The sequence below is a fragment of the Canis lupus genome, chromosome 26 (assembly GCF_011100685.1).
Source record: "Canis lupus familiaris isolate Mischka breed German Shepherd chromosome 26, alternate assembly UU_Cfam_GSD_1.0, whole genome shotgun sequence".
Lineage (NCBI taxonomy): Eukaryota > Metazoa > Chordata > Mammalia > Carnivora > Canidae > Canis > Canis lupus.
In genome coordinates, this window is record NC_049247.1 from 22602870 (window position 1) to 22612725 (window position 9856).

At 42.9% G+C, this 9856-nt stretch overlaps 1 long non-coding RNA gene across 2 annotated transcripts; it reads right to left on the reverse strand.

The window, feature by feature from the left end:
* Positions 1–701: 701 nt before the first annotated feature.
* LOC119866202 lies at positions 702–9639 on the reverse strand. Of its 2 annotated transcripts, none has more exons than XR_005379355.1 (2): positions 9279–9639; positions 702–955 (listed from the first exon to the last, which is right to left on the reverse strand). It is a non-coding gene; the product is annotated as an uncharacterized LOC119866202 (long non-coding RNA). The 2 variants fall into 2 exon arrangements; XR_005379356.1 differs by lacking the exon at positions 9279–9639 and adding an exon at positions 3518–3577.
* Between the last annotated feature and the right edge of the window lie 217 nt (positions 9640–9856).

A 9856-nucleotide genomic window follows, 5' to 3' on the forward strand; every position in this document is an offset into this window, starting at 1 on the left:
AAGATTTTATTTATTTATTTATGACACACATTCACAGAGAGAGAGAGGCAGAGACACAGGCAGAGGAAGAAGCAGGCTCCATGCAGGGAGCCCAACGTGGGACTTGATCCTGGGACTCCAGGATCACGCCCTGGGCCAAAGGCAGGCACCAAACTGCTGAGCCACCCAGGGATCCCTGATTCCACTTTCATAGTCGGTAGGACAGATCATTCATTCATTTATTCATTCCTTTATTCCAAAATGTCTTATTGCTCACCTGCCATGTGCCAAACATAACCCTAGGTATCAGGTGCTAAGGATATGGTGGTGAGCAAGAACCCAGTTATAAAACATTGGAAATTGGGATGCCTGGGCTGCTCAGTGGTTGACCGTCTGTCTGCCTTTGGCTCAGGGCATGATCCTGGAGTTCCTGTGGAGACCCTGCTTTCCCCTCTGCCTTTGTCTCTGCCTCTTCCTGTTTCTCTGATGAATAAATAAATAAAATCTTAAAAAAAAAAAAAGAAATTATCTAAAAATCACCTGCAATGCTAGAAGAAACATACCAAAACCCCCTATGAAAACCCAATAATAGAAGGCACCCACAAGTCAGAAATCATCCCTGTTGTGACTGTTTCAAATGAATTCTGAGTAGATGCTATTTAGCAGGTGGTCACAGTTCTCCCCGGTGGCTGCTATTCTTGTATTTAAAACACCTGCTGCTGTTTGTAGGTTGCTAACATTTACTTTGGTCTTTATGTCAATGCCATTTGCTGAAGGAGCCAGCTGGGGGACTTTTCTCTTTCAACATTGCCGCCGAATTGTGCTTTGTCCATAGGAAAATAAACATCACTTATGTAGATAGCACCACCACAATCTTCAAGGGTGATTTGACCAGGGACCTTCTGCTCAAGATGAAGAGAATAGGTTTCATCTTGACGGTGTGAGGACTGCTGTCCTTCATGGCTTTATCATCTGGCTTTAAAAAAAAATATTTTATTTATTTATTCATGAGAGACCAGAGAGAGAGAGAGAGAGAGAGAGAGGCAGGGATACAGGCAGAGCGAGAAGCAGGTTCCCTGCAGGGAACCCAATGTGGGACGTGATCCCGAGCCAAAGGCATACGCTCAACCACAGAGCCACCCAGGCGTCCCTCATCTGGCTTAATTTTACTTTACCTGGTGTTGTTTTTATCTTGCTTCCTTTCCTTGGAGCCCTTTTAAGTAATTCCTCTCCACTTTTTTTTTAATTCATTTATTTATTCATGAGGGACAGAGAGAGAGAGGCAGAGACACAGGCAGAGGGAGACACAGTCTCCCTATGGGGAGCCTGATGTGGGACTGGATCCTAGGACCCCGGGATCATGACCTGACCCAAAGGCAGATGCTCAACCACTGAGCCCCCCAGGTGCCCCAATTCTTCTCCACTTGTGAGATTTTACCAGACAGTTGAGAACTGATGAGCCATAGAAGGTAAAAATTAGACAGCAGATTAGTGGGTTGCCAAGTGCAGGGGTGGGGAAAAACCAGAGACTCACAACTGAATGGCGATGGGGTCTTCTCTTGAGTGATGAAAACGTTTTGGAATTAGATAGAGGTAATGGTTTCACAACATTGTGAATGTACTAAATGCCACTGAATTGTATACTTTGGGCTCTATGAATTTCACCTAAATAAAAACCAAGCAAAACATTATGTTAAGTGATAGGAGCCAGATACAAGAGTATATAATCTGTATGAATCTGTATATATGAAGTTCAAGAACAGGTTAAACTAATCTTTGGTAATAGAGTCCCAGGATCGAGTCCCATGTCGGGCTCCTTGTTTCTTGTGGGGCTTGTTTCTCCCTCTGCCTGTGTCTCTGCCTCTCTCTCTCTCTCTGTCTCATGAATGAATGAATAAAATCTTTAAAAAAATAAAATAAATAAAATAAAGATTGTATTTATTTGTTTATTTAGAGAGAGAATGAGTGAGCAGGGAGGGGCAGAGGGAAAGGGAAGAGAGAATCTCAAGTGGACTCCCCACTGAGTGCAAAGCCGAAGCAGGACTCAATCTCCTGACCCTGAGGTCACGACCCAAGCAGAAATCAAGAGTCCGATACTTAACTGAGTCACACAGGTGCCCCACACAGGCTAAGTCACACAGGTGCCCCAAGATCTGTGCATTTTATTGATGGTAATTCTACCTCATTTAAAAAATTAAAATGGAAAAAAAATTAAAATGGAAGGACGCCTGGATGGCTCAGTGGGGTAAGTGTCTGCCTTCGGCTCACGTCATGGTCTTGGCACCCTGGGATGGAGCCCCACATTGGGCTCCCTGCTCAGTGGGGAGTCTGCTTGTCCCTCTCCCTTTGCCCCTCTCCACCACTCATCCTCTCTTGCTTGATCGCTCTCTCAAGTAAATAAATAAAATCCTGGGATGCCTGGATGGCTCAGCGGTTGAGCATCTATCTGCCTTTGGCCCAGGTTGTGATCCCAAGGTCCCAGGATCGAGTCCCGCATCGGGCTCCCTGCATGGAACCTGCTTCTCCCTCTGCCTGCTTCTCCCTCTGCCTCTCTGTGTGTCTCTTGTGAATAAATAAATAAAATCTTAAAAAAAGAGAGACACCAAAGAGCACTCAAGGCTGCACAAGGAGGTCATGTGAGCACACAATGAGAAAGCAACTACGTGCAAGCCAGGAGGAGAGCCCTCACCAGAGACTGAATTAGGCTAGAATTTGGTCTTGGACTCCTCTGTCTCCAGAACTTTGAGACTCAGCCAAACCCACTAATCAAGTGTCAGGATGGAATAAAAAATTTCTTCAAACATTCAAGGACTCAAAAAACATACCTTGCCAACCCACAGAAAGGGAGAAAAAAAATTGCAAATCTGTAACTGATAAGGCACTTATATTTAGAATATATAAATTATATATTATTATAAATATATATAATATATAGGGATCCCTGGGTGGCGCAGCGGTTTAGCGCCTGCCTTTGGCCCAGGGCGCGATCCTGGAGACCCGGGATCGAATCCCACATCGGGCTCCCGGTGCATGGAGCCTGCTTCTCCCTCTGCCTGTGTCTCTGCCTCTCTCTCTCTCTCTCTCTGTGACTATCATAAATAAATAAATAAATAAAAAATTAAAAAATATATATATATATAATATATAAATTATATATATATATTTAAAAACCCAAATAATCCCATGAGAACCAAGTAAAAGATCTGAATAAACATTTCTCCAGAGAAGAAATAAAAATGACAAAAAGCACATGAAAAGATGCTCAACATCATTAGTCATCAGGGAAATGCAAATCAAAAGCACAATGAAGTACCATGTCACACCCACTGGGCTATAAAAAAAAAGACTTACTAACAAGTGTCAATGATGATAGAAATTGGAACCAGCCCTCACAACACTGCTAATAGGTACAGTGTTTAAAATGGTGCAGCTGCTTTGGAAAATAGCCTGCCAGTTTCTCAAAACAAGAAACATAGAGTCACCATATGACTTAGCAGTTCCACTCCTAGGTATATAACCAAGAGAAATGAAAACATACCTGCGCAAAAACTTGTACATAAATTTTCTTTCTTGGGGCAGCCCTGGTGGCTGACTGGTTTAGTGCCGCCTTTGGCCCAGGCCGTGATCCTAGAGACCCGGGATCGAATCCCACGTCGGGCTCCCCGTGCATGGAGCCTGCTTCTCCCTCTGCCTGTGTCTCTGCCTCTCTCTCTCTCTCTCTCTCTCTCTGTGTGTGACTATAATAAATAAATAAATAAATAAATAAATAAATAAATAAATAAATAAATAAATAAATAAATAAATAAATAAAAATAAAATAAAACAATTTTTTCTTTCTTTTAAAGATTTTATTTTTATTTATTTATTATTTTTTAAAAAGATTTTATTTATTTATTGACAGAGAGAGAGCACAAGTAGGAGAAGTAGCAGAGGGAGAGGGAGAAGTGGGCTGTCTGCTGAGCAGGGAGCCCAAAGGGTGGGTCAATCCCAGGATCCTGGGATCATGCATGACCTGAGCCAAAGGCAGACACTTAAGTGACTGAGCCATCCAGGCACCCCTATTTTATTATTATTTTTGAAGTTTTATTTATTTACCAGAAAAAGAGAGAGAGCAGAGAAGAGGGACAGAGGGAGAGGGAGAGATAATCTTAAGCAAACTCCAACCCGGTGCAGACCCTGATTTGAGGCTTGATCTCAGAACCCTGAGATCAGGAACTGAGACGAAACCAAGAGTTGGACATTTAACCAAATGCACCACCCAGGTGCCCTAATTATTTTATTTTATTTTATTATTTTATGTTATTTATTTTGTACAATTTATTTATTTATTTATTTGAGAAAGAGAGTGTGTGTATACATGAGCCAGGGGAGGGGCAGAGGGAGAGAGAGAGTGGGAGAGAAGCAGACTCCCCAGTGAGCAAAGAGCTCAACACGACACAGGGCTTGATCTCACAACTCTGGGATCACAACCTGAGCTGAAACCAAGAGTTGGATGCTCAACCAATTGAGCCACCCAGGCACCCCTAAAGATTTTATTTTTAACTCATCTCCACAGCCAATGCAGGGCTTGAACCCACAGCCCCCAGATCAAAAGTAGCATGCTCTACCAACTGAGCCAGTCAGGTAGCAGGCTGCACATAAATTTTCATAGCAGCATTATTCTTAATAGCCAAAAAGTAGAGACAACCCAATGTCCATCAAACAATGAATGGATGAATAAAATTTGTTATATCCATACAATGGAACATAATTTGGCAATAAAAAGAATTGAAAGCAGGGACTCAAGATAATTGTACATGCATGTTCACAGCAACATTATTCATAAATAGCCAAAAGGTGGAAGCAACACAAGTGTTCATCAATGGATGAATGGATAAACAAAATGTGGCATAGACATGTAAGGGAATAATATTCAAGCTCTAAAAGGAAAGAAATTCTGCAACAAGAATGAAACTTGAGGACATCATGCTAAGTCAAATAAGCCAGTCACAAGCCAGTGTATGATTCCACTGATATGAGGTACCTAGAGTAGCCAAGTTCACAGATGCAGAAAGTAAAATAATAATTTCCAGGGCCTGAGGGGAGGGGTAACAGGGAGCTCTTTGATGAGCATAGAGTTTCAGTTTTACCAGATGAGAAGAGTCCTAGAGATGGATGGTGGTGATGGTTGTTCAACAATGTGAATGTACTTAACATTATTAAACCTTATACTTTTTTTTTTAAAGATTGTATTTATTTATTCATGAGAGACAGAGAGGGAGGCAGAGACAGGCAGAGGGAGAAGCAGGCTCCTCACAGGGAGCCCGATGAGGGACTTGATCTTGCATCTGGGGATCATGCCCTGAGCCAAAGCCAGATGCTCAACCGCTGAGCCACCCAGGCATTCCATATTAGACTGTATACTTAAAAATGGTTAAGATGGCAAATTTTATGTGTATTTCGCCATGATTGTAGACGAATGAACAAAGTCTTGACACACTACAACATGGATAACTCTTGAACACTTTACGCTGAGTGAAGGAAGCCAGTCTTCACATAAAGGGCCACTTATTCTATGATTCCATTTATAGAAATGTCTATAGCACACAAGTTTATATATATATATGTTTTTTTTAAAGATTTTATTTATTTATTCATGAGAGACACAGAGAGAGAGGCAGAGGCAGAAGCAGACTCCATGCGGAGAGCCCGACACGGGACTCGATCCTGGGTATCCAGGATCACACCCTGGGCCGAAGGCAGTGCCAAACCGCTGAGCCACCCGGGCTGCCTGCCCAATGCTTAAGTTTATAAAGACAGAAAAGTGGTTGTCAGGGACTGGGGTGGCAGTATGGTGGGAGGGGTTAGGAGGGTAATTTTACATGTTAATCCAGTTAACTGTATAGAATGTGATTATATCTAAATTAACTGTTAATAATGTATATTGAGGGGGATCCCTGGGTGGTTCAGCGATTTAGCGCCTGCCTTTGACCCAGGGCGCGATCCTGGAGTCCCGGAATCGAGTCCCACGTCAGGCTCCCTGCATGGAGCCTGCTTCTTCCTCCTCCTGTGTCTCTGCCTCTCTCTCTCGTCTTTCTCTCTCTCTCTCTAGGTCCATCATAAATAAATAAATATTAAAAAATAAAATAAAATTTGTTTATTTTTATTTTTATTTTTTATTTTTTTTTAATTTTTTTTTAAATGTATATTGAATATGTTTAAATAAGTTAAGGCCAAATGTGCTTCATGAGAATAAGGAATTATCCCAAGAAGGGAAGGCATGGGATACAGGAAACAGGGAATCCCACATAGGATAGGATTGGTTTAAAAGGAATCTGAGGAGAAAGGTGATGTCACAGGCTAAGAGTGCAAGCAGTCTGCATTGGGGCAGGAAGGTTCTAGATAGGAATTTTATTTTATATTTTTTTAAATATTTTATTTATTTATTCATGAGAGACACACAGAGACAGGCAAAGAGGGAGGAAGCAGCTCCATGCAGGGAACCCGATGTGGGACTCGATCCCAGGACTCTGGGATCACACCCTGAGCCTAAGGCAGACGCTCAACTGCTGAGCCACCCAGGCATCCCTAGATAAGGAATTTTAAAAAAGATATACTAAGTGGTAAAAAACAAACACAGAAAATAATAGATACATTAAAAGTAAGGTAATAAAAACACGGTAGTTATTAATTACAGGAAAAACAAAAAGTTGTAAAAGAAAAAGTTTATAATACGCTATGCATCTCAGCTTTGAATGACATTGTAACAATGCATACCATTAATAAAAATGGTGGCATAAAATACATTGGGAGAATGAGGAGAAGTGGAAATGGTTGTGAAAAGAGAATTCCTTGTGTGGAAGTTGACATAGAGCAATGTAAGGTTATTATTTAGAAAAATGGAGATGACATGGGCACCTGGCTGGCTCAGTAGGTGGAGTATGTGACTCTTTTTTTTTTCTTCTTTTAAGATTTTATTTATTTATTCATGAGAGACACAGAGAGGCAGAGACACAGGCAGAGGGAGAAGCAGGCTCCATGCAGGGAACCCAATGTGGGACTCCATCTTGGGTCTCCAGGATCACACCCTGGATGGAAGGCGGCACTAAACCTCTGAGCCACCTGGGCAGCCCAGAGTATATGACTCTTGATCTCAGGTTTGTGAGTTGGAATCCCACGGTGGGTGTAGAGATTACTTAAGAACAAAATCTTAAAAAAAGAGTGAGAACAAAATAGAGGTGACATAACAGGAAGTAATAGCAAAGAAGTTGCCTCTGAGGAGTAAGACTGGGGAGAGGGGAAGGGTAGGATAGGCAACCTGGATTTCGTTGTAAGCCTTTTAAAGATTTTATTTATTGGGGATCCCTGGGTGGCGCAGCGGTTTGGCGCCTGCCTTTGGCCCAGGGCGCGATCCTGGAGACCCAGGATCGAATCCCACATCAGGCTCCCGGTGCATGGAGTCTGCTTCTCCCTCTGCCTATGTCTCTGCCTCTCTCTCTCTCTCTGTGACTATCATAAATAAATAAAAATTAAAAAAAAAATTAAAAAAAATAAAAAATTTTATTTATTTGTTATTTTTATTTTATTATTTTTTTAAAGATTTTATTTATTTATTCAGGGGAGAAACAGAGAGAGAGAGACAGAGCAAAGGCAGAGGGAGAAGCAGGCTCCCTGCAGGGAGCCTGATGCAGGACTTGATGCTGAGACTCCAGGATGACGGCCTGAGCCTAAGACAGACACTCAACCACTGAGCTACCCAGGCATCCCTATTCGTTTATTTTAGAAAGAGGGAGTGCATGCCCATGCCAACAGGAGGGGCAGAGGGAGAGGGAGAGAGAGAGAAACCCAAGCAGTTTCCAGGCTGAGCTCAGAGCCCCATCTTATGATCCCAAGATCATGACCTGAGCCAAAACCAAGAGTCAGATGCCTAACCGAGTGAGCCACCCATGTTCCCCTGTTGTAAGCCTTTTAAATCTGCTTTGACTAAAAACAAAACAAGCTATATGCATATGTTTTAAAATATATTTTAACTAATCTCTATACTGAATGTGGGGCTTGAACTCACAACCCTGAAATAAAGAGTCTTGTGCTCTACCCAGGTAGAGCTCCTTAAATCTATTTTTTTAAAAATCCAGGCATCTGGGTGGCTCAGTAGGTCAAGTATCTGCCTTTGGCTCAGGTCACGATTCCAGGGTCCTAGGATCAAGCCCCACATCAGGCTCCCTGCTCAGTAGGGAGTCTGCTTCTCCCTCTCTCTCTGCCCCTCCCCCAGCTTGTGCTCTCTCTCTCTCTCTCTCTCTCCAATCGATCAATCAATCAATCAATATTTAAAAATGTATATATGTAAATATATTTTTTAAAATGGGAACCTAGAACGTATTGAACTCTTTTGAATGCTCATTTCCTATTCAGGAAACATGGGGTTAATTTTAGGGCTCACAGCACCCAGGGGGAAGAGACTAAATGGGAGAATTGGAAGACAGTTGTCTTAGCCGAGGACTTTCTTCTCCACCTTCCCAGGTGTGTCTAATGTCTGGGACCTTCGACAGGAACCAGGACACCGGGTCTGTTTTCTTGTCACCTTTCACCATCTCGGGTTCTGGATTCCATCTGCACCCCCAGAACACTCTTGGCCTTCAACCCTATTATTTCTGGGAATCTTTACCACACTTCTTCCCAAACTTCTTGGCCCATATTGCTCGCTCTCAGGTGCCCAGCCTTGGCTTCCCATCAGATTCTTGCCCAACACATACTTTCCTGAACTTGACACTTGGGACTTTCCCTGGGTTTCCTCACAGGGGCTCAGATTCTAATTCCTCTGACACTCCACCCTCCACAGCTCCAGGCCACCCCACCCTCAGCCCAGCCTCTGGAGCCATGGGCAGAACCCAGGATCCACCTACATAACCAGGAGGAAACATCACGATGAGACATTTGCCACATCTGTCTGTAGTCTCAGCCTCCTCACTGGTGACTTGGGAGAAATTATTGTTACTGTGAAAATTCAAGAAGTATAACAGTAATTGTGACTGGCATGAGTAAGCTTCAGGAAATTATTAGGGTAAAGAAACACTAAAGTAGAATTTCAAGCAATGCCAAGAAATAGCAGCAGATTGCTGGCTAGCTGTGGGTGAGGGCAACAGGAGTGAGTGGAGATTTCTGGGAGCAAAAGCCAAGCAGAAAGTTTTAGATTTCAACAATTCTGAAGGAAAAAAACAAAACAAAACAAAAACATGGCTGTGCCTATAACTGAATGGTCTTCTACACCCATCCCTGGGGCTCTGACGCTTTTGGCCACGGCCAGGGACATGCACACTCACCATTTTTAAGTGCGAAACAAGAGACTATAGTCTGTCATCCAGGATTCCTCTTCCGTCTTGCTCTCCTTTCCATTTCAGAACATCCCCAGTCCCCTGTGGCAGTCTGAGCTTTCTTCTGACCTCCTCCATTGGGCCTTGATCTTCCATGGGCTAAAAGACTTTGCTTTACTTCCTCTAGAACCCATTTCCCATATGTTTGTATCCTCCTGACGGTGCAACTATTTAAGAATTGATGTCAAGGGCAGCCCTGGTGGCTCAGCAGTTTAGCACCACCTTCAGCCCTGGGTGTGATCCTGGAGGCCTGGGATCGAGTCCCACGTCAGCTCCCTGCTTGGAGCCTGCTTCTCCCTCTGCCTGTGTCTCTGCCTCTCTCTCTCTCTCTCTCTCTCTCTCTCTCTCTCTCTCTCTCTCTCTCTCTCTCGGTGTCTCTTGTGAATAAATAAATAAAATCTTAAAAAAAAAAAAAAAAGAATTGATGTCAATATTTCCCTGGGGAAATTCCTACTGACTCTGAGTTTCCTCCATGTCATGACTCTTTTTATCAACATCTTTTCATTCCACTATCAGTGAAAGAAAAA